The sequence below is a fragment of the Scyliorhinus torazame genome, chromosome 10 (genome assembly GCF_047496885.1).
Source record: "Scyliorhinus torazame isolate Kashiwa2021f chromosome 10, sScyTor2.1, whole genome shotgun sequence".
Classification (NCBI taxonomy): Eukaryota; Metazoa; Chordata; class Chondrichthyes; order Carcharhiniformes; family Scyliorhinidae; genus Scyliorhinus; species Scyliorhinus torazame.
Window position 1 is genome coordinate 115,275,465 of NC_092716.1, and position 25,569 is coordinate 115,301,033.

The window sequence follows — 25,569 nt, forward strand, 5'->3', positions numbered from 1 at the left end:
AATTATGTTGCGTTGGTATTTACGAGGACGATACACCAGGAAGATATGACATTGAATGATAAGAGCAATGCGATAAGTGGATTTTAAATAAATAAAGGATGGATTGAATAAACTAAACAAACTCAAAGGGGATAGAGCCCCTGGACCAGATGAGTTGCACCCACATATTTTAAAATAATCTGGGGGGAGATAGCAGAGGCACTATAACTCACATTTAATAATTCCATTAGGCTGTACTAGCCTCCCCGTACAGGTGCCGGAATGTGGCGACTAGGGGCTTTTCACAGTAACTTCATTTGAAGCCTACTTGTGACAATAAGCGATTTTCATTTTTTTTTTCATTTTCATGTGCAGTGCCACAGAACTGGCTTGTAATTCCGTACTGAATAAAGGGGACAGAACATGTCCAGACAATTATAAACCAGTCAGCTCAACATCAGTGGTATATAAATTAATGGAATTCTTACTAAACACGAGAATAGAAGAACATCTAGAAATGAAAAATATAGCAACAGATAGTCAGCATGGAGTTCATAAGGGAAAGTCTTGCTTGGCCAAACTTATTGAATTTTTTGAGGAGGTAGTGGAGAAAGTAGATGGTGGTAATACATAGATGTAATTCATCTGGACTTTCAAAAGGCCTCCAATGAGGTGCCCCATGATAAACTAATGAATAGAATCAGAGAAGAGTGGCGACATGTAGGGGAGAAGTCGCACATGAGGTGGCTCCCACCAGAGAACATTTTGTTAAGCCCTTGTCGCCCAATTTTTGTGGGAAATGTGGGCTCATGTTTGTTTATATTGATGGGTTAAACATCCCACATCAAGGAGATGCCCAATAGATACAGGACCAGGCAGCTGAAAAATAAAGAACTATCGTCCAACTTAGAAGCTTCAAGAGTCCTATCTGGGAAAAAAATAGTGGAAGATGCTGCGGTATCAGAGTCCATTCCACTAACTGCTGAGATCTTTATTTCTTTTTTCATGTTTTTTTTCTCATTTAATTTATTTTTCCAATTAAGGGGCAATTTAGAGTGGCAAATCAACCTCTACTGCACATTTTTGGGTCGTGGGGGCGAGACCCACGCCGGGTCCTTGGCGCTGTGAGGTAGCAGTGCTAACCACTGTACCACCATGCCACTCTACTGCTAGGATCTTAGTGGTGGAACTTCAGAATTTATGCCCGGAGGTCTTTGAGGACCATGAGAAAGCGATTGAGGCAGCGATATCCTCAATTCGAGCAGCCGTGGCTAATGTGGACGATGTGGTGAAGGCGCAGAGCATGGAGCTGAAAGAGGTGGGGGTAACTCTGTCTAGGCAGAGTAATCAGGTCACCTCCTGGAAGTGGAGATAACATGGGTGGCAGCCGATAACAAAATTATTTAGAGCCAAGGTGGACGACTTGGAAAATCAATTTCATAGACAGACCCTGAGGGTGGTTGAGTTGCCCGAGGGTCGGGAGGGCCCGATTCCGACAAAGTTCATGTTGCAGTTGTTTTGGAAAATGTTGGGGAAGGGGGAGATGGCAACGCCTCCCAAGTTGGATCGTGCCCACAGCTCGTGAGGTAGACTCCCCGTGTGATCATTGTGCGCTTCCTCAGCTTTCAGGACAAAGAGTTTTACGGAGGGAAAAGGATTATCACGATTGCAGATGGGAGGGCCATGTGGTGAGAATTTATCAAGATGTTGGAGCGGAGCTGGTCAAGCAGAATGCAGCATTTAATAAAGCCAAGGCTGCGTTGTATCGTAGTAAGGCTCGATTTGACATGGCTTACCCCACACGACTCCGTGAGACAATAGAGACTATTACTTTGTGACTCCAGAGGAGGCTGAAGTGTTTGTGCAGAGAAATTGATTGGGGTTGAGATAAATGTGTTTTGTATTGATTGGATAATGTTTGTATGGAGGTGGTTGAATGATTTCTGGTATTAGATAGTGTTATGGGCGAGGCTTTTCAGAACCCCAAAATGTATCATCGAGCTCAACCAACCTCTCCTTTTAATGGATTTGTTGATTTTCCGAGCACACGGCTTTTTCCCTAGGTGTGGGATTACAATCATGGACACGTGGGTTTTTAAACACAAAACACTGTTTATTCCATGAACTCTTAAATAAACATTGGATCTCTTAACACCCCTAACTTCACAGATAACTCAGAAAATATTGCAACAGTAAATAATTCCTTTAAATGTTCCTTCAAACTTCAAGAGACTTAACACCTTTAAACAAAATCACATCAGGTTAAAGGATATATATTTTTTCTGTAGAATGGCAGAGACTGTCGCAAACTGGCTTTTGTTTTAAACTGTTTTAAACTGCTCTCAGCAAAGCCAGCCAGGCACTTTTTAGCTGCTCTCAGCAAAACCAAACTGCAAAACTTGCAGCTCTCTAGAAACACACAGACACTGCTTTCAAACTGAAACTAAAAACCTGCAAAACATAGACTGCAAAATGGCTGACCTGAGCTGAGCTCCACCCACTCTATGACATCACTGTTTTCTTAAAGGTACATTGCTTAAACATCCAGTACTTAAAGACACTCTCGCATGGCACCTCCCCCCAAGAAAAACAAACAAACCATCAACTTCAAGATGGTTTCATTTTTCACTTTTGCACCATCCACGAAGAAATGTACACAGTAAATATACTTTTTCGTTTTTTTAAAAAAACAACACATGCAAACAGGTCCATTTTTCTTTGTTCTTCCTCCAACCGAAATCCTTCTCGATTGACAATCTCTTTGAACAAAGTATCTGCACGATCCATCCATTCCTCTACTCCTCGGCATTTCTCTTTAGAATCAGATACTTTAGTTCAATCTGACCACAGAGTCCCTTGCAATTCTCCAATACAGGAACATTGGTGATCACAGCTTTCAGGCAGTCAAATGCCTGTTGAAAGTCTACTGTCCATTGAATTTTTTTACGTTTCTTCAGCAATTCCATCAGTGGAGTAATCACGCCACAAAGCTTTTGCACAACTGTTCGATCAAATTCATTCATGGTAAGAAATTGCATTATTTCCCTTCGTCTTGAAGGTATCGAAAACTCCGCAAGGAAAGTGATTCGGGCTTCTCCAAATTCACTTTCGGCTAGGTTCATCACCAAACCCGCCTCCTGAAGTTGATCGAAGAACTCCATACGATGTTTTAAATGTTCTTTCCATGTCTGGAAGTTGGAAATAAAAGCAGATTGTCCCACTTTCTCAATGCAATCCTTCAAACGTGGGATAGGATAAGAGTCCGTTCTTGTAACTGCATTCACCTTTCTATAGTCCACACACAGCCGTTGGGTACCGTCTGGTTTAGGTACCATCAATATGGGTGAGCTCCATTGGCTACAACCCACTTCAATTATGCCATTCTTCAGCATACTCTCAATCTCTCTGTTAACCTGTGCCAATTTTAAAGGATTAAGTCTACATGGATTTGTTTGATAGGAACAGCATTTCCCACATCTACATCATGTATAGCCATTTTAGTACTTCCCAATTTATCTCTACAAACCTGCCCATGTGATATCAATAACTCTTTCAGGTCAGTTCGTTTTTCCTCTGGAAGGTAATTTAACAATTCATCCCAATTTTTAAGAACATCCTCATTTTCCAATTTAATTTGTGGTATGGTAAATTCACAGTCATCTGGATTTGGTTCGTCACTTTGAGTTGGAATCATTAAAACCTCCTTTTTCTCTCCTTCCCTTTCAAAGTACCTTTTAAGCATATTCACATGACACACTCGGTGAGTCTTTCTTCTATCTGGTGTTTTTACCACATAATTCACCTCACTTAATGTCCTTTCAATCTGATATGGTACACAAAACCTAGCTTTTAAAGGCTCCCCTACCACTGGTAACAACACTAAAACTTTATCCCCACTGGCAAAACTACGAACTTTGGATTTCTTGTCCGCTACCCGTTTCATCACATTTTGTGCAACTTTCAAATGTTGTCTAGCCAATTCACCTGCTCTATTTAATCATTCCCTAAAATTTGACACGTAATCCAATAGTGTAATTTCCGATTTCTCACCCACCAATTTCTCCTTAATCAATTTAAGTGGTTCTCTTACCTCATGACCAAAAATTAGTTCAAAAGGACTAAATTTGGTAGACTCATTAGGTGCATCCCTAATTGCAAACAATACGAACGGAATTCCTTTATCCCAATCCTCTGGATAATCTTGACATTCCGCCCTCAACATTGTCTTTAATGTCTGATGCCATCTTTCTAACGCTCCCTGCGATTCTGGTTGGTACGCAGTTGATTTAAATTGTTTTATTCCTAAGCTATCCATAACTTCTTTGAATAACTTTGAAGTAAAATTTGTTCCTTGATCCGATTGAATTCCTTGGGTAGTCCATATCTCATAAAGAATTTAAGTAACTCCTCCACAATCCTTTTAGCTGTAATATTACGTACTGGAAAGGCCTCTGGAACCTAGTAGACACATCCATTAACGTCAAAAGATATTGATTCCCACTTTTTGTTTTAGGAAGCGGTCCTACACAATCGATGAGGACCCTTGTAAAAGGTTCCTCAAATGCTGGAATGGGTATTAAGGGCGCTGGTTTTATCACTGCTTGAGGTTTCCCTATCACTTGACATGTGTGACATGATTGACAAAATTTAACTACATCTTTATGTAGTCCAGGCCAATAAGAATGTTTCTGGATTTTAGTTTGACTTTTCCTTATTCCCAAATGACCTCCCACTGGTACCTCATGTGCAACTCACAACACCTCCTTTCTATACCCTACCGGCAATACTACTTGATGAACTTCTGCCCACTTTTCATCCGCCTGCATATGTAAAGGTCTCCATTTTCTCATCAAGACATCATTTTTACGGTAATAACACTCTGGTATACTCTCAGATTCCTCCTCCGTATATGCTTTCTGATATATCAGTTTTATTTCTACATCTTTCTGTTGTAACTCCACCAATTTTCCTGGAATAAAAATATCCGCCTCATCCTCCACCTGTTCTTGTTCTTTTTCAACCATCTGATCAAAATTCATTTCTGATAATTGCACTTCAACTTCATCTTCACTCTTTGATTTCTCCTCTTGTCTTAACCTGTGACTTTGCGACCTTGTTACTACACAATCCGGAGAAATCCCAGGATATTCGTCCTTCAACACTTCAGTTGTCTGATTTTCCACTAGCTTATCAACCACAGTAGGCATCACTCCCACCTGCGATCCAGCTATATCTTTACCCAAGATAAACTGTATTCCTGGACAAGATAGTTCATCTATAACTCCTACTACCACTTCACCACTCTTCACTGGACTTTCCAACCTCACCTTATATAATGGAACACTACTCCTCTCACCCTGAATTCCACATATCACCACCTTTTCTGGCAATATTCTTCCCAAACTACATAATTCCTCATCTCTTATCATTAAATATTGACTTGCCCCTATATCTCTTAAAATTGTGACTTCTTTACCTGCTCCTCCTGATACCCATGAGTAAACTTTACCCACACAAGTAAATTCTTTAAATACATCTGGCACCTTCTTAACAATTACTTCTTGAACAGGCTGTACAATTGTTTGCACCTCCTTCGTTTCCCTTGGGCTTTCCTTGACCACTCTAACAAATCCCACTGTCTTAACCTGTTTTACCACATCAGCCTTCCCAGTGCTTTTCTTCAACCGCCAACACTGTGACTTTACATGGCCTAGTTTATTACAGTGAAAACATCTGAAACTTTTCATTTCTTTTTCACCCACCTGGATTTCTTTTTTAATCTGAGGTACACTCTCTTTATTGTCTCCCATCAGATCACCTTTACCTATACCACTTGAGTATTTCTCATGTCCCCAGTTTCTATCCCTCACCGGCTGGAACTGATGTCGAAAACCAATCTTTGATTTATGAACTAATTCATAATCATCTGCTCTTTCCGCTGCTAATCTCGCAGTTTTAACCTTCTGTTCTTATAGAATCATAGAATCATAGAAGTTTACAGCATGGAAACAGGCCCTTCGGCCCAACCAGTCCATGCCGCCCAGTTTTTACCATTAAGCTAGTCCCAGTTGCCCGCACTTGGCCCATAACCCTCTATACCCATCTTACCCATGTAACTATCTAAATGCTTTTTAAAAGACACAATTGTACCTGCCTCTACTACTACCACCTCTGCCAGCACATTCCAGACACTCACTACCCTCTGAGTGAAGAAATTGCCCCTCTGGGCCCTTCTGAATCTCTCCCCTCTCACCTTAAACCTATGCCCTCTAGTTTTAGACGCCCCTACCTTTGGGAAAATATGTTGACTATCTACCTTATCTATGCCCCTCATTATTTTATAGACCTCTATAAGATCACCCCTAAGCTTCCTACGCTCCAGGGAAAAAAGTCCCAGTCTATCGGTCTGTAGTTCCCAGGCTTTTCCCTGCTGCCCTTCTTAAACAAGGGCACAACATTCGCTGCTCTCCAATCTTCAGGCACCTCACCTGTGGCTGCCGATGATTCAAATATCTCTGTTAGGGGACCCGCAATTTCCTCCCTAGCCTCCCACAACATCCTAGGATACACTTCCACATGAGTTCTCACTACATCAGGAATTGAATTTTTAAACTCCTCCAAAAGTATAATTTCTCTGAGAGCCTCATACGTTTGGTCTATTTTCAAAGCCCTTATCCACCTATCAAACTCTGTTTGAGCCTTTCAAACTTCATGTATGTTTGACCAAATTCTTTCCTTAAATTTCTAAACCTCTGTCTGTGAGCTTCAGGCACTAGCTCATATGCACTTAAGAAGGTTTTCTTCACCTCCTCATACTTTCCAGATACCTCTTCCGGAGTGATGCAAACACTTCACTAGCTCTACCTACCAGCTTTGTTTGAATCAGTAACACCCACATGTCCTGTGGCCATTTCAATTGTTTAGCTACCTTCTCAAATGAAATGAAAAAGGCTTCCTTCTCGTCAAACCTTGGCAATGCTTGGACATTTTTAAATAGATTCCCACCAAGCCTTCAACTATGACGCTCTTTCTCACTATCCTCACCACTATCATCCAACTGTACGTTTCCCTTTACGTCTGCCAATTTTAACTGATTGTCATATTTCATGGCCATTTTCTGAAGTTCAAACTCCCTCTCTTTATCTTTTTGTTCTGCTAGGGCTATTCTTTCTTTTCTCCTTTCTTCTCTCTCCTTTTCTTTTTCCTCTCTCTCTCTTTCTCTTTTTTTTCCCTCTCTCTCTTTCTTTTTCCTCTCTCTCACTCTCGTATTCCAGCCGCTTTAATTCTTTCTGATGATCCATTTGTTTAATTTGCAACTGACTTTTTGCCATTTCCAATGAGTCAAACTCTATCTCAGGCAACTTTAAATGCTTAACCACCGCCATAATTACCTCATCTTTTCGCATTTTATCAGATAAGGTTAACTGCAATGTTTTGCCAAATCTAACAGTTTGCATTTCGTTTCTGCCTGTAAAGTACTACGTGTGACATTCTCCACCCCCAAAAACCTCTGAGCCTCTGAAAGAGCCATTGTTCACAACACTCTCCCCACTTAAACTAAAATCGCACACTGGAAAAGCAACAATCCTTCACTGTCTTTAATTTCACAAAAGCTAATCCAATAAATAGAATTTTATCCCCCTCGAGCCCCCAATTGTTATGGGCGAGGCTTTTCAGAACTCCAAAATGTACCATGGAGTTCAACCTACCTCTCCCTTTAATGGATTGTTGCTTTTCCTAGCACACGGCTTTTCCCTAGGTGTGGGATTACAATTATGGACACATGGGTTTTTAAACACAAAACACTGTTTATTCCATGAACTCAACTTAACATCTTAAATAAACATTGGATCTCTTAACACTCCTTACTTCAAAGATAACTCAGAAAATATTGCAACAGGAAATAATTCCTTAAAATGTTCCTTCAGACTTCCAAGAGACTTAACACCTTTAAACAGTATCACATCAGGTTAAAGGATATATATTTTTTTTGTAGAATGGCAGGGACTGTCGCAAACTGGCTTTCTACTTTTAAACTGCTCTCAGCAAAGCCAGCCAGGCACCTTTTAGCTGCTCTCAGCAAAACCAAACTGCAAAACTTGCAGCTCTCTAGAAACACACAGACACTGCTTTTAAACTGAAACTAAAAACCTGCAAAACACAGACTGCAAAACGGATGACCTGAGCTGAGCTCCACCCACTCTATGACATCACTGTTTTCTTAAAGGTACATTGCTTAAACATCCAGTTCTTAAAGGCACTCTTGCATGACAATAGGGTGCTTAATGGGTGGTTTTGCAGTTTTGAATATGGAATTTTATTGTGGGGGTTGGATGGATGGGTGTTGTTTATTGTTCATGTTTCTTCCTGTTTTTTTCTCTCTCTCTTGGAGCTAATAAAGTTGAATTTGAGTGAGCGGTTGGTTGGTGTTGGGAATTGTGGTGTTCTGAATAGTTCGCTGAGTGGAGGCCACCCACACTAAAATGGCTAGTTAATGGGAGCGAAGGGATGCAGCTCATACAGTGGTGGGAGGGGTTTTCTGACGGCGTCTGGGAACTTTTCTTTGTTTGGTCGTGTTGGGTGATTTGGTGTCCATTTTGGGTGGGCTGGTGTTGGCTCTCTGATGCACTATCAATTCTGATGAGACGAGAGTAGAATGTAATCAAAGCTTTATTACACAGAGATGTGTGGCCTCCTACAGTAGCTTACGAAATGGCTGCTGTTTGGAGAGCACACACATTTATACTCCACCTCCTGGGCGGAGCCAGCAGACAGGGATCTACCCCCGTACCTGTAGTACAGGGGCCTTACCGTAATACCCATATATACAATGTAATACAACAGTGGTGATTACCACATTCACCCCCTGTTTAAAATGAGTCCAGCGGGGGTGGTGGAAAACTATATACATACAGATTGGTTTTAAAATTACAGAGAAGGTTACAAATTTAGACGACCTGGCACCTTGATCTGTCGTTGAGTGCGCTGCAGTACAGGTGGCGACTCAGGCGTCTGTTTGGTCTTCGGTGACTCCGGGAGCGTGTCGAAATCCTCCGGGTGGGAGCAAGGGGAGGACGGATTGTCCTGGAATGGGGGCTGCGGTGGAGTGCGCCGGGGGAGGGGAGGGTGGCGCCAGGGCGGGGGTTGGGGGGCCTGTGGGGACCCAGCTGGTGCCAGATCCCTGACGGAGACTGTGTCTTGGCGGCCGTTGGGGTACGCTACATAGGCGTACTGCTGGTTCGCATGGAGTAGCTGTACTCTCTCAACCAACGGGTCCGCCTTGTAGAGCATCACGTGCTTGCGGAGGAGAACGGGTCCTGGAGCTGCCAGCCACGTTGGGAGCGAAACCCCGGAGGTGGACTTCCTGGGTAAGGCAAAGAGACGTTCATGGGGGGTTTCGTTGGTCGCGGTGCACAGGAGCGACCGAATGGAGTGAAATGCATCGGGGAGGACCTCTTGCCAGCGAGAGGCCGGGAGATTTCTGGACCGTAGGGCCAGCTGGATGGCTCTCCAGACCATCCCATTCTCCCGCTTCACCTGCCCGTTTCTCATGGGGTTGTAGCTGGTCGTCCTGCTCGAGGCAATGCCCCTGTTGAGCAGGTACTGTCACAGCTCATCACTCATAAATGAGGATCCCCGGTCGCTGTGGACGTAGGCAGGGAAACCGAACAGAGCAAAGATGGTGTTGAGGGCTTTGATGACGGTGGCAGACGTCATATCGGGGCATGGGACAGCGAAGGGGAATCGGGAATACTCGTCGACCACATTAAGAAAGAACGTGTTGCGGTCGGTGGAGGGGAAGGGCCCTTTGAAGTCCACGCTGAGGCGTTCAAATGGGCGGGAGGCCTTCACCAGGCGCGCACGGTCCGGCCGGTAGAAATGCAGTTTACACTCCGCGCAGACCTGGCAGTCTCTGGTGATCGCCCTGACTTCCTCGATGGAGTAGGGGAGATTGCGGGCCTTAATGAAGTGGTAAAAGCGGGTGACTCCCGGGTGACAGAGATCGTCGTGCAGGGTCCGGAGTCGGTCCACTTGTGCGCTGGCACATGTACCTCGGGACAGGGCATCGGAGGGCTCGTTGAGCTTACCGGGTCGATACAAAATCTCGTAATTGTAGGTGGAGAGCTCGATCCTCCACCTCAAGGTTTTATCGTTTTTGATCTTACCCCGCTGTGTGTTGTTAAACATGAAGGCAACCGACTGTTGGTCAGGGAGGAGAGTGAATCTCCTGCCGGCCAGGTAATGCCTCCATTGTCGCACATCTTCAACGATCGCTTGGGCCTCCTTTTTGACGGAGGTGTGCTGAATTTCGGAGGCATGGAGGCTGCGGGAAAAGAATGCCACAGGCCTGCCTGCCTGGTTGAGGGTGGCGGCCAGAGCGACATCTGATACATCGCTCTCAACTTGGAAGGGGAGCGTCTCATCGACCGCGTGCATCGCAGCCTTGGCGATGTCGGCCTTGATACGGTCGAAGGCCTGGTGAGCCTCGGCCGTCAGTGGGAAAGCGTGGGCGGGCCTTGTCCGCATTGTTTGGGACCTACTGGGCGGAAGACGAAATGAACCCCAGGCATCGTTTGAGGGCCTGTTTAGCACAGGGCTAAATCGCTGGCTTTGAAAGCAGACCAAGGCAGGCCAGCAGCACAGTTCAATTCCCGTAACAGCCTCCCTGAACAGGCGCCGGAATGTGCTGACTAGGGGCTTTTCACAGTAACTTTATTTGAAGCCTACTTGTGACAATAAGCGATTTTCATTTAATTTCATTTGATTTCATTTCACATAGCCGAGGGTGGCTAATCGGTTCGTGCTGTACACACACTTCTCCTTGTTGTAAGTTAGGTTGAGGGGTGTGGTGGTGTGGAGAAATTTGTAAAGGTTAGCGTCGTGGTCCTGCTGGTCATGGCCGCAGATGGTGACATTGTCCAGGTACGGGAAAGTCGCCCGCAGCCCGTACTGGTCAACCATTCGGTCCATCTCCCGTTGGAAGACCGAGACCCCGTCGGTGACGCCGAAGGGAACCCTAAGGAAATGGTAAAGGCGGCCGTCTGCTTCAAACGCAGTGTATTGGCGGTCCGTCTTACGGATTGGGAGCTGGTGGTAGGCAGGTTTCAAGTCCATTGTCGAGAAGACCCAGTACTGTGCAATCTGATTGACCCATATCAGATATGCGTGGGAGGGGGTACGCGTCGAGCTGCGTGTACCGATTGATGGTCTGACTGTAGTCGACGACCATCCTGTTTTTCTCCCTGGTTTTCACCACTACCACTTGGGCTCTCCAGGGGCTGTTGCTGGCCTTGATGGTACCTTCCCGCAGCAGCTGCTGAACCTCAGACCTGATGAAGGTCCTGTCCTGGGCGTTGTACCATCTGCTCCTGGTGGCGACTGGTCTGCAATCCGGGGTGAGATTTGCAAGCAGGGAAGGCGGGTCGACCTTAAGGGTCGTGAGGCCGCATATAGTAAGGGGTGGTAGGGGCCCGCCAAATTTCAGTGTTAGGCTCTGGAGGTTGCACTGGAAGTCCAGGCCGAGTAGCAAGGCAGCGCAGAGGTTGGGGAGGACGTAGAGCCGAAAGCCGCTGAACTCTACGCCCTGGACGGTGAGGGTGGCGATGCAGTACCCCCGGATCACCAAGGAATGGGATCCGGAGGTCAGGGAGATTCTTTGGTTAGCGGGGTGTACCGCGAGGGAGCAGCACCTTACCGTATCGGGGTGGATGAAGTTCTCAGTGCTCCCTGAGTCCAGGAGGCAGGATATCTCGTGCCCGTCAACCTTCACCTTTGTCGAAGCGGTCGCGAGGTTGTGTGGTCGAGACTGGTCGACCGTGACCGAGGTGAGATGCGGCTGGTCGGCGGCGGTTGCAGGTGATGAGCGGCCCGATGAGATGCCCGACGGGCAGGGGTCCTGTGGCGGGCAAGATGGCAGTGCCCACGGGCCGCACATGTCCTGGGGCAGGCAAGATGGCGGTGCCAATTGGTTCTGAGGCAAGCAAGATGGCGGCGCCCACGGGCCGCACGTGTTGTGAGTGGAGCAAGATGGCGGCACCCACTGGCCGCACGTGGGGGTGCCTGGATAATAGCGGCGATTGAGCGGGCCTGGCACACTGAAGGTAAATGTCCCTTCTTGCCACAGGCCTTGCAGAGTGCGCTCCACGCCGGGCAGTGCTGCGGGGGTGTTTTGTCTGTCCGCAGAAGTAGCACTTGTGTCACCCGGTTGGTTGGCTGCCGCGCATCGCAGGTGTGGGGTTGGCTGAGGGCGGTCACTGATGGGGTCCACGATGGGGTGGACGCTGGCGGGTTCCACGATGCACAGGGGGGGTGGGCCATGCTGTCGGGAGCATAAGCGTGAGGCGACCAAGCGCTAGTTTCTTGGTCTCTGCGAGGTCAAGCGTGGCCCCTTCTAAGAGGCGCTGGCGGATGTAGTCAGACCCTATGCCTGTAGCGAACGCGTCTCTCATTAGCAGGTTTGAATGTTCAGTGGCCGAAACAGCCTGGCAGTCACAGTCTCTCACCAGGGTGAACAGGCACGCCAAAAATCTTCCACAGACTCACCGGGAAGTTGGTGCCGCGTGGATAGGGGGTGCTTGGCATCGATCTTGTTTGTCTGCTGAGCTTAATTCGGGGTCGGGCCCTAGGTCTCCATTTTCCACAACATAGCCAAGGATGGCTAAGCGGTTGGTGCGGAACATGCATTTCTCCTTATTGTATGTGAGATTAAGGAGTTTGGCGTTCTGGAGGAATTTTTGGAGGTTTGCGTCGTGGTCCTGCTGATCGTGGCCGCAGATGGTGACGTTATCTAGGTACGGGAAGGTGGCCCGCCGTCCGTACCGGTCAACCATTCAGTCCATCTCTCGCTAGAAGACCGAGGCCCCATTAGTGACGCCGAAAGGAACCCTAAGGAAGTGATAGAGGCGGCCATCTGCTTCGAACGCAGTGTCTTGGCAGTCCTCCGGGCGGATGGGGAGCTGGTGGTAGGTGGACTTCAGGTCCACTGTGGAAAAGACTCAACACTGCGCAATCTGATTGACCATGTCAGATATGCGTGGGAAGGGGTAGGGGTCCACCGAACTTTAAGGTAAGGCTTTGGAGATGGCACTGAAAGTCCAGGCCGAGTAACAGGGCAGCGCAGAGGTGGGGGAGGACGTAGAGCCGGAAGTTGGTGAACTCTACGCCCTGGACGGTGAGGGTCGCGATGCAGTGCCTCCGGATTTCCACGGAATGGGATCCGGAGGCCAGGGAGATTTTCTGGGTGGCGGGGTGTACCTGAAGGGAGCAGCGCCTTACCGTAGTGGGGTGGATGAAGCTCTCTGTGCTCCCAGAGTTAAAAAGGCAGGTCGTCTCGTGCACATCGATCTTCACTGTCGTCGTCGCGGTCGCGAGGTTGCGGGGCCGGGACTGATCCAGGGTGATAGAGGCGAGCTGTGGCAGATGCTGGGTGTTCCCGGGCTAGTCAGCGGTGCTGGAGGTAGCGGCAGGCGATGAACGGCCAGACGAGCAGGGGTCCTGAGACGCTGTCCAAAATGGCGCAAAGGATGGCGGCGCACATGGCAGGCAACATCAAAGATGGCGGCGCCCACGGGCCACATGTGGCTTGCGAAGGGGAAAATGGCAGTGCTCGTGGGTCGCACGTAGTGGGTGTAGGAACACCGGGCCTGGAAACAGCGGCGACCTACCGGGCCTGGCAAACAGAAACAAAGTGTCCCTTCTTCCCACAGCCGTTGCAGGGCGCGCTCCGCGCCGGGCAGCGCTGCCTGGGGTGTTTGTTTTACCCGCAAAAATAGCACTTGGGCCCCCCAGAGTTGGCTGGCTGCCGCGCAGGCTTGCGGTGAGCTGCAGTCGGCAGCTGGTGGGGCCCACGATGCCCACGAGGGTGCCGCGCAGTCGGGGTCGTAGGACTGAACATTATGGGAGGCCACTTCTAATGAATTAGCGAGCTGCCTCGTTCCCGCAAGATCAAGCGTACCCCCTTCCAGTAGCCGCTGGCGGACATACGCAGACTTCATGCCCGTAACGTAAGTGTCTTGAACTAAAAGTTTGGTGTGCTGGACTGCCAAAACTGCCTGGCAGTCACAGTTCCTACCTAGGATGTGCAGGGCATGCCAGAAATCGTCCAGATACTCCCCGGGGAGCTGCTGTCTCGTGACCAGGAAATGCCTGGTGTATACTTGGTTGACTGGTCGAACGTAATGTCCCTTCAGGAGCTCCAGCGCTTCGGAGTAAGTGGGCGCATCCCGGATGAGAGTAAAAATGTCAAGGCTCACCCGTAAATAGAGGACTTGGAGCTTCTGCGAGTCCGAGGGTTCCTCAGCGGATGTTCCGAGGTAGCTTTCGAAGCAGGCTAGCCAGTGATCAAAGGCGGACGTAGCGTTGGCTGCTTGAGAGCTCAGCTGCAGGCGATCAGGCTTGATGCGGAGATCCATCGTTTAAAAAAAAAATCTTTGCTCAATAAATTGATGCACTATCAATTACCACAAAGACAAGAGTAGTGGAATAATCGAGGCTTTATTGAGCAAAGATGTTGTGCCTCCTGTAGCTGGAACCAGAATGGCTGCAGCACCGGCGAGCACACACATTTATACACCGCCTACTGGGCGGAGCCAGCAGGCAGGGATTTACCCTTGTACCTCTACTATACGGGCAGTGCCGTAATACATGTAATACAACTAGTGGTGACTCCCACAAGCCCAGAGTCATTGAGCTGCGAACTGGACAACACATCAGGGAGAGGGAGAATTACCAGGATGCTTTGTACCAGGAGGCAGTCACAATTCTTAGGATAAAGTTGTCTGATCTGGTCAGTGGACAGGAAAAGGAGGCTTTGACTGCAAGTGAGGCAGGTAAGGCAACCCGGAGTGTGGGCGTGTCAGCCTCTGCAATTGCCCAATAGGTTTGAGGTTATCTCAGCTTGTTTGGATGAGAGCGAGGGCTGCAGGGCGGATGAGCAAACTGACCATGGCACCATAGTATAAGAAGCTACTCAAGTGGGGGGAACTAGGAATGAGGCTCCGCATAGAGAGGTTGAGGAGCTGGGCACTAAATTGAAAAAGCAGAACAATCATTACCTGAGCTGAGTTCAAATTGGCAAAGGGACATAAAATTAGAGAGATGAATACTTGGCTCAAAGATTGGTGCAGGAGAAGTGGGTTCCGGTTTGTGGGGCGCTGGCACCAGTATTGGGGAAAGTGGCCATTGAGATGGTCTATACCTGAACCGTGCTGGAACCAATGTTCTTGCAAATCATATAACTAAGGAAGTAAAGAGGGTTTGAAACCAAATAGGGGCTGGTTTAGCACAGTGGGCTAAAACAGCTGGCTTGTAATGCAGAACAAGGCCAGCAGCACGGGGTCAATTCCTGTACCGGCCTCCCCAAACAGGCGCATGAATGTGGCGACTAGGGGCTTTTCACAGTAACTCCATTGAAGCCTACTTGTGACAATAAGCGATTAGTATTATTAATATTATATTGGTGGGGGGTAGGGGATCAAATTTCAATTCTTGCTTGGGGCACAGTCTGTGCGGTGTTTACACGGTCTCCCTGTGTCTCTGTGGGTTTCACACGGGTGCTCCAGTTTCCTCCCACAGGTCCCGAAAGAAATGCAGTTAGGTAATTTGGACATTCTGAATTCTCCCTCAGTGTACCCAAACAGGCGCCGGAGTGTGGCAACTAAGGGATTTTCACAGTTACTTCATTGCAGTGTTAATGTATGGCTACTTGTGACAATAAAGATTGTTTTTATTATTATTATTATTAGCAATGATTCTATAGAATTGCTGGTTACTTAGCCAGAATGATGATTTATTAAAGTACACGTGGTTATGTAAAGATACAAATCTTATACATACCATTTGAGGAGCATAGATGAGGTAGACAGTCAACATCTTTTACCAATGGTAGAGGAGTCTTGAACTAGAGGGCATAGGTTTAAGGTGAGAAGGGAGAGATGCAAAAGAGACCAGAGGGGAAGTTTCTTCACACAGAGGGTGGTGAGCATCTGGAACGGGCTGTCAGAGGCAGTGGTAGAGGCAGGTACAATTTTGTCCTTTAAAAAGCAGTTTAGACAGTTACATGGGCAGGGTGGGTATCGAGGGATATGGGCCAAATGCGGGCAAGTAGGATAGCTTAGTGATAGAAACTGGATGGCGTGGATGCCGCACTGTGCAAATGAGTTGTTTAAGAACACTAATGTTTTCCACATGGTTTTGATGGCTGCACGTTTGTCCTGTGTGTCTGTTCCCTGTGTGTCTGTTCCCTGTGTGTCTGTCCCGTGGGTTGTGGTCTCCTGTGTGTTTGTCCCATGTGTCTGTCCCCTGTGTCTGTCCCCTGTGTGTCTGTTCCCTGTGTGTCTGTTCCCTGTGTGTCTGTCCCCTGGGCTGTGGTCTCCTGTGTGTTTGTCCCATGTGTCTGTCCCCTGTGTCTGTCCCCTGTGTGTCTGTCCCCTGAGTGACTGTCCCCTGTGTGTCTGTCCCCTGTGTATCTGTCCCCTGTGTGTCTGTCCCCTGTGTGTCTGTCCCCTGGGTCGTGGTCTCCCGTGTGTCTATCCCCTGTGTGTCTGTCCCCTGTGTGTCTGTCCCCTGTGTGTCTGTCTCCTGTGTGTCTCCCCTGTGTATCTGTCCCCTGTGTGTCTGTCCCCTGGGTCGTGGCCTCCCGTGTGTCTATACCCTGTGTGTCTGTCCCCTGTATGTCTGTCCCCTGTGTGTCTGTCCACTGTGTGTCTGTCCCCTGTGTATCTGTCCCCTGTGTGTCTGTCCCCTGTGTGTCTGTCCCCTGTGTGTCTGTCCCCTGTGTGTTTGTCTCCTGTGTATCTGTCCCCTGTGTGTCTGTCTCCTGTGCGTCTGTCCCCTGGGTTGTCGTCGCCTGTGTGTTTGTCTCCTGTGTGTCTGTCCCCTGTGTGTCTGTCTCCTGTGTGTCTGTCCCCTGTGTGTCTGTCTCCTGTGTCTGTCCCCTGGGTCGTGGTCTCCTGTGTGTCTGTCTCCTGTGTGCCTGTCCCCTGGGTCGTCATCTCCTGTGTGTTTGTCCCATGTGTGTCTGTCTCCTGTGTGTTTGTCTCCTGTGTATCTGTCCCCTGTGTGTCTGTCTCCTGTGCGTCTGTCCCCTGGGTCGTCGTTGCCTGTGTGTTTGTCTCCTGTGTGTCTGTCCCCTGTGTGTCTGTCCCCTGTGTGTCTGTCTCTTGTGTCTGTCCCCTGTGTGTTCGTCCCCTGGGTCGTGGTCTCCTGGTTCGTCTCGGGCAGAGGGCTGGTATTCCGGCTGCTCTCCCTGTCGTTGCTTGGGTACCTGGGGTGCACCGGCCCTGGCACTGTCTGGGGGCGTGGGGCCCCGGATGGGCCGGGCCCATCGCTGGTTGGCCCTGTAAGATTGATGCACGATCAATTGCACAAAGACTAAAGTTGGGTACAACTGTGGCTTTATTACAGTCAGATGCGTGGCCTCCTGCTGCAGCTGGCGAAATGGCAGGACACTGGAGGTCATGCATATTTATACAGTTCTCTGTAGGCGGAGCCAGCCGGCAGGAACTACCGGCGAACCTGTAGTGCAGGTCCTACCTTACATCTCCTATTACAGTGGTTCACCACATTCACCCCCTGTTAAAAATGAGTCAGACGGGGGTGACGTGAAACTATATACAATTAGTGCAATTATGTACAGTGGTAGGGAAAGAAAAGTCCATGTTGACCGTCCGGAGTCCGTCAAAGGTTCGGCCGGTCCGCTGCTATGGTGCTTCGTTGGGAGCAGCGTAACGGTGGCGGTGAAGTCATTGCTGGCGGTGGTGGAGGTGGCCAGTCATCGGGGAACTCCGGGAGCGTGCAGAAGTCCTCTTCGTCCTCTTGTGCAGAAATGGGGAGGGGGGGATTGGTCCGGTGGGGTCAATATTGGCGGTGCGGTAGGAGGTGGGGGGGGGGGGTGCATTGGTGGGGGGGGGTTGGGGTGGAACCTGACGGCGCCAGTTCCCTGAGTGAGACAGTATCTTGGCGGCCGTCAAGGAACTCAACGTAGGAATATTGAGGGTTGGTGTGGAGCAGGTGAACCCTGTCCACCAAGGGGTCCGCCTTGTGGCGTCGGACGTACCTACGGAGAAGGACCGGTCCTGGAGTAGCGAGCCAAGTCGGGAGCGACACCCCGGATGTGGACTTCCTGGGGAAGGTAAAAACACGTTCATGGGGTGTGTTATTCGTGGCGGTGCACAATAGTGACCGGATGGAGTGTAGAGCGTCAGGGAGGACCTCCTGCCAGCGAGAGGCTGGGAGGTTCCTGGACCGTAGGGCCAGCTGGACGGCCCTCCAAACTGTCCCATTCTCCCGTTCTACTTTCCCGTTTCCCCGGGGGTTGTCCTCGTCCTGCTGGAGGCTATACCTCTGCTGAGCAGGGACTGACGCAGCTCACCGCTCATGAGTGAGGATCCCTTGTCACTGTGGATGTAGGCGGGGAAACCAAACAGAGCAAAGATGGTGCTGAGGGCCTTGATGACAGTGGCAGAAGTCATATTGGGGCATGGGATGGCGAAGGGGAATCTGGAGTACTCATCGACCACACTGAGTATGTACGTGTTACGGTCGGAGGAGGGGAGGGGCCCTTTGAAATCCACACTGAGGCGTTCAAAGGGGTGGGATGCCTTCACCAGGCACGCACGGTCTGGCCTGTAGAAGTGCGGCTTGCACTCTGCACAGACCTGGCCGTCCCTGGTGACTGTCCTTACCTCCTCGATGGAGTAGGGCAGATTGCGAGCTTTGACCAGATGGTACAATCGAGTGACCCCCGGGTGACAAAGGCTGTCGTGTAGTGCCCGGAGTTGGTCCACTTGTGCGCTGGCACATGTACTTCAGGAGAGGGCGTCTGGGGGCTCGTTGAGTTTACCGGGGCGATACAAGATCTCGTAATTTTCGGTGGAGAGCTCAATTCTCCACCGCAAGATTTTATCATTTTTGATCTTGCCCCGCTGTGTGTTATTGAACATGAAGGCTACCGACCGTTGGTCCGTAAGGAGAGTAAATCTCTTACCGGCCATTTAATGCCTCCAATGCCGCACAGCTTCAACGATAGCTTGGGCCTCCTTTTCGACGGATGAGTGTCGAATTTCAGAGGCATGAAGGGTGCTGGAAAAGAATGCCACAGGTCTGCCTGCCTGGTTTAGAGTGGCGGCAAGGGCGACGTCTGAAGCGTCGCTTTCTACTTGGAAAGGCAGTGACTCGTCCACTGCACGCATCCCGGCCTTGGCGATGTCTGCTCTGATGGGGGCGAAAGCGTGTTGTGCCTTGGCCGCGAAGGGGAATTGGGTGGACTGAATGAGTGGGCGGGCCTTGTCCGCATAGTTTGGGACCCACTGAGCGTAGTAGGAAAAGAACCCCAGGCAGCGTTTGAGGGCCTTGGGGCAGTGGGGGAGGGGAAGTTCCATGAGGGGGCGCATGGGGTCGGGCCCGAGAAGTCCGTTTTGGACTATATAACCGAGAATGGCTAACCGGGTCGTGCTGAACACACACTTCTCTTTGTTGTAGTTCAGGGGTCAGGTTGAGAAGAGTGGCAGTGCGGAGCAATTTATCGAGGTTGGCATCGTGGTCCTGCTGGTCATGGCCGCAGATGGTGACATTATCTAAGTACGGAAAGGTGGCCCGCAAACCGTACTGGTCGACCATTTGGTCCATCTCTCTTTTTAAGACCGAGACCCCATTTGTGACACCGAAAGGGACCCTAAGGAAGTGGTAGAGGCGACCGTCCACCTCGAAGGCAGTGTATGGACGGTCCGACTTCCGGATGGGGAGCTGGTGGTAGGTGGATTTCAGGTCAATTGTTGAGAAGACCCGGTACTGTGCAATCTGGTTAACCATATCAGATATGCGTGGGAGGGATACGCATCGAGCTGCGTGTACCGATTGGTGGTCTGGCTGTAGTCCACGACTATCCTGTGTTTCTCCCCGGTTTTAACCACAACTACTTGGGCTCTCCAGGGGCTGTTGCTTGTCTCGATAATATCCTCCTTAAGCAGCCGCTGGACTTCGATCCTGATGAAGGTCTTGTCCTGGGTGCTGTACCATCTGCTCCTCGTGGCAACGGGCTTGCAATCCGCAGTTAGATTGGCAAACTGACCAATCGACCTTGAGGGTCGCGAGGCCGCAAACGGTAAGGGGGGCTAAAGGCCCGCTGAATTTGAGAGTGAGGCTCTGGAGGTTGCACTGGAAGTCCAGGCCCAACAGGAGTGCAGCGCAGAGATTAGGAAGGACATAGAGGCGGAAGTTACTAAATTCTACGCCCTGGACCGTGAGGGTGACTGTGCAAAAGCCTCGGATCGGGACGGAGTGGGATCCAGAGGCTTGGGAGATCCATTGATTGGCAGGGTGGACTGCAAGGGAGCAACGCCTTACCGTATCTGGGTGAACGAAGCTTTCGGTGCTCCCGGAGTCAAGCAGGCACGCGGTCGCGTGGCCATTGATTTTAACCGTCGTCGACGCGGTGGCCAGATTGTGCGGGTGAGATTGGTCCAGCAACATCGAAGCGAGCTGCGGGTAGCCATCGGATGCTTCGGGTGGCGAGCGTGTGCGGTTCCGATGTCGGGATGTCCAGAGACCCGGTGGGGGACAAGATGGCGGCGCCCATGGTGTGCACATTGCGGGGTCAGGACAAGACGGCGGCACCCATGGGGCGCACGTGGCCGAAGGGGGACAAGATGGCAGCTCCCATTGTGCGTCTGGCATGGGGGAGGGTGAGATAGCAGGCGCGATCGCAGTGACTGCGCGGGCCTGGCATACAGCTGCGAAGTGCCCTTTTTACTGCAGGCTTTACAAACAGCAGTGCGGGCCGGGCAGTATTGGCGGGGGTGCTTCTGCTGACCACAGAAGTAGCAGCGGGGACCCCCGGGGTGCGCGAATTGGCATGTGGCGCAGGCATATTGGGAAGGCAGGACCCGGCTGAGGCGGGCGTCGGCGGGGTCCAGGAGGGGTAGGAACGAGTAGAAGGGTGGGCAGCGTGGCGGGAGGGGTACGATTGTACGTTACGGGATGCGACCGTCATGGAGAGCGCCAAGGTTTTTGTCTCTGCCAGTTCGAGCGTGGCCCCTTCCAGTAATCGTTTTCGGATGCGGTCCGACGTAATCCCCGTCACAAAGACATCGCACATGAGGAGATTTGCGTGTTCGGCGGCCGTAACGGCCTGACAGTCACAGTCCCGGACGAGTGGAATTAGGGCCCGCCAGAAATCTTCGATGGACTCACCAGGTAGTTGCGAGCGGGTGGCGAGTACATGCCTGGCGAAGAGCGTGTTCGCCTTCTGCGCGTAGTGTTCCTTAAGGAGTTCCATTGATTTTGTGTAATTCGTGGCGTCTTGGATCAACGGGAACATGCTGGAGCTCAGTATGGAGTACAGGACGTTTAACTTCTGAGCCTCCGTTGGTGCGGGGTCCGCCGCGTTGATGTAGGCCTCAAAACATGCTAGCCAGTGAGCAAAGTTTTTCCTGGAGTCGGGCGAGTGCGGATCCAGGAGCAGGCGATCGGGCTTAGTTCGGATATCCATTCTGTGGAAAATCTGACTGTAATAAATTGATGCACGATCAATTGCACAAAGACTAAAGTTGGACACAACTGTGGCTTTATTACAGTCAGATGCGTGGCCTCCTGCTGCAGCTGGCGAAATGGCAGGGCACTGGAGGTCATGCATATTTATACAGTTCTCTGTGGGCGGAGCCAGCCGGCAGGAGCTACCGGCGAACCTGTAGTACAGGTCCTACCTTAATCTCCTATTACAGTGGTTCACCACAAAGACGCAAGACAGCATGTATGGTTAGCCAGCCGGATGGGGGTGAGGCATGAGGTGGTGAGGGCTGTTGCTGTGTTGGTTGATGGGGGGTTGGTGTGTAGGGTGAGAGGGGTTGGGGTGGGGGTAAGGGGGTTTTGGGTTGTGGGATGAGCAGGGATGAGGTGTGGGGTGAGGGGGGTTGGGGTGGGCACATCTGTGTCATGAGGAACCACAACCAGGCAGGGGGTCTCACTTTGTGGTGCACCTCCGAGATCCGCATCGACGACCTCCCTCTCCTCCGGCCCGCCGACAATGTCTAGTCCCTCTGCTCGGCCACGGTCAGGTGACGCATTTCTTCTGGTCCCCCTCCGGTCTTCTCCCGTTCCTGGCGGTTATGGACGGACTTGTCCTGGAGGGGGGGCGGCTGCAAACACAAACAGCTACAGTGTTAGATGGCCCGGTGCATGCAGCCCAGGGGTTGGGTCTCTGATGTCATTAGTGCACAGGGCACCTGACCTTTGCGGCTGGCATGGGTGGGTGCAGCCATGTGGGTCAGGGTGGGGTTGGGATCGTCCCCCTGGGGGGTGCAAGGATGGGTCTCATGTGTGTAAGGGGTAGGGGGGGTTGATGCCAGGGGCACAGTGCTGGGTACTCACCATGGCTGCCCTGAGGAGGTCGCAAGTCCGGGCCACTTTGCTGACAGCGCTGACAGCGCCTGCACCTCTGCCCAGGCACGGCGAACGGTGGCGCCTGCTGTCCTGCGTCCCGGCCCGGGGTACAACACCTGCCTCCTCTCCTCCACGGCGTCCAGGAGGCTCTCGAGTTTGCCGTTCCAGAATCGCGACGCTGCTCTCCTGGCGGCCATCTTGCCAGCGACACTGTGTGTGTGCAGGAGAATTATTAAGTACAGCCGTGGCGGCGCGTCAATGACGGAACCAGCGATTCGGCAGCCGGTCGGTCAGGCGTTTTACGATGCACCCGTGCAAGCAGTTGAATCACTCCATCTGTGGACCCGATGACGCCATCATGAAACTCACCAGTTTTCACAACGGCATCAACACTTAGCCTCATTTTGGCAGAATTCAGCCCTACATATTTCAATTGCTTCTGGACCCACCACCTTGAGCAACAACGCAATTCGCCTTTCATCAGGCTCTGCCTGCAGGCCAAGGGCTGAAACATAGAGCTTAAACTGCTGCTTGAAGACACACCAGTTTTCAAATACGTTACCCGATACTTGAAGCTGCTGGGGTGCCTTTAAATCTTCCATCTCGAACTTCAATGTCTTTTACTGCGTTGAGTCGCCAATGGTCACAGTCCACCAGGTTGGTTCTTCAGCCGATTTAACTTTGTCTTTCAGTTCGAATATTACCTTCAAATCTTCAGTACCTGGTACCATGTTGTGTTCCGTGACCTTGTCTAGCAATGATTCTACAGAGCTGCTGGTGACTTAGGCAGAATGCTGATTTATTAATGTACACGTGGTTAGGTAACGATACGAATCTTATACAGACCAAGTTATTACAGAGTTGCTTTAGACTCTCTTGGAAATACCCTTATGTGCGACTGTCCCTGTGTATGCCTGACAACCTTCTGCTGGTAGCTGGATGTCACTTGACTGATTTCTTATGCCATCTGCTGGTGAGAGGTCACACTGCTAAGTACATGTAATATTACCCTCAGGCATTTCACCACAGGGTGGACAGGCATTGCTGGCCCTTTGAGCGGATGGCGGACAGCGTGTGCCGCAGAATGCTCCGCCTCAACAAGGAGGTGGTGAGACACCTGTGCCATGTCCTCAAGGACCTGGGACGACATGGAGGAGGAGGACACCTGCTCCTGGTGGACGCTGACTGCATCTCAATATCCTGGCCACTCCCCTAACTTGTCCATCAGCTCCGGGTAACCCTGTTCCAGAGGCTCAGCATCAGGTTGAACCCAGCTGGGTCCTGGGATCCAGCAGCCCTTTGACTGCTGTCTCGCCTTGAGGTTCCAGTCTCCACCTGGTGTACATCAGCAGCTGTGTGGTGCTCACCAGATTGTGCCCCAGAAGCCTGACTAGTAACATGCCCCACCGAGGTGTGTGTCTCTGCGCTGGTGGAGGGTGGGGATGACAGCTGTGCCACGACTACTACGGTGGCATCCTCGGAGCTCTCCTCCGAGGTGGTCTCCTGGGAGGCTGGAAATGGTACCGCCTAGAATGGGGTGCCGCCATCGGCTGGAGGACCTGCGGGAGAATAGACATGTGGTCAGTGGGAGGATGGGGTCAGTCAGTAAGGCAATAACAACTCACGTTTGACAGGTCCCGCAGGTGGAGCCCATTGGTTCCTACCTCTGTGGCACCCACCGGCCTCTGCGTGGGTGACTGCTCTGCCTCGGTCACCTCCAGGGCACCTCCTTGAAGGAGGTGAGGATGCTTAGCTGGGACTTTCCAACCCCCCGTGGGTCGGAGAATCCCCAGGGGGAGGCGCGAATCCTGCCCCGACGCCGGCTGCCCTATTCTCCGGTGGCGTTTTTTGGGCGGCGGCGAGATTCCCGCCACGCTGATCGGGGGCCGTTGGCAGTAGCCCCCCCGGCGATTCTCCGGGCCCCCATGGACCGAGCGGCCGTCCAGTTTTGCCCAGTCCCGCCGGTGTGAATTACTCACTTCACGCATGGCGGGACCTGGCAGGTGAGTGAGCGAGGGCGGTCCTTGGGGGGGGGGGGGGGATCCGATCCGATCCGACCAAGGAGGGGGGACCCCCACGTTGGCCAGGCCCGCGGTCGGGGCCTACCGATCTGCGGGCGGGCTTGTTCTGTGGGGGGACTTCTTTCCTCCGCGCCGGGCTCCTGTGGGGCTCCGCCATATTGCCCGGGGTCTGGCGCGGAAAAGAGAACCCCCATGCATGTGCGAGGTCACGCCGGCCCTTCGGCGCTGGCTGGAGCGGTGCCAACCCCTCCAGCATCCACCTAGCCCCCTAGAATGAGAATTCCTCATCATGAGGAGCTGTTGACGCCGGAGTCGTTGGCGCCGGTATTCCTGCCGGCATGGGATCATAGGCCCGTTTTCAGCGAATCCCGCCCCTTATGTCTGGCACCCTTCTGCCAGTCTGGGCTCTCTCCCAGCAATTATGGGCGAGCTTTTCCTGAGGAGACACAGAGAGGGCATCGTTAGCCACACGCGTGTTTCACGGTTGTGGGCTGCTGGTCACACTCTCAGTGCTCACAGCTGCCACCACCTCATCCCAGCAGCACTGGCTGCTCTATGGCTAATCCTCCAGGACCCTCGGGGAAACAAGGCATCCCTCCTGGCCTCCAGGGCATCTAGGAACCTCCCGAGGTCAGCGTCCCCGAATCGTGGGGCTGGTCTCCTCTGCGCCATTGTTGCGAGTTGGTTGAGGAAGTGCAGCTGAAGTGCTGCTCAACCTTGTTATTGGGGGCTGGCGAGCGCGGTGCAGGCGAATCAGCTGGCAAGTCTTCCTTTACGTCGAGAAGTCCATGAGGCCTCGTTAAGTGTTGACTAGCGTTGCCGGCCTCGCTGGGCTGAGCACTGGGAAGCTCACGGCAATTCCCGCTCACTACAACACTTAGAAATCTTTCCGGAGAATCGCACCCAGAGGTGCAGTCACCCTTTCTTACCTACTTATTGAAGAATTGTGGAGTTTATACAGTCAAGAGCAATCCCTATTCTATTTACACCATCACTAGTTAGTGAATAAATAACATTCCCATAATCCCATGAGGACTCAGCAGTTTCAACATCGTATTTCAGAATCTCCACCTATTATTATAGTTTTTCTGTCTCTTTCATTATTTCACTCTTCTTTTAAAAGAACTAGTCAGTCTGATGGGAGTTTGTTCCAGTTCCATGATTCTCTGCATGAGATATTAGTCTCATCTGC

General features: G+C 51.0%; 1 protein-coding gene across 1 annotated transcript in view; it reads left to right on the top strand.

Annotated features, from left to right (window-relative positions):
- The window catches only part of hydin (HYDIN axonemal central pair apparatus protein), a 1,604,351-nt gene that overhangs the window by 743,802 nt on the left and 834,980 nt on the right, over positions 1–25,569 (top strand). The gene's annotated exons all lie outside the window — the stretch shown is intronic.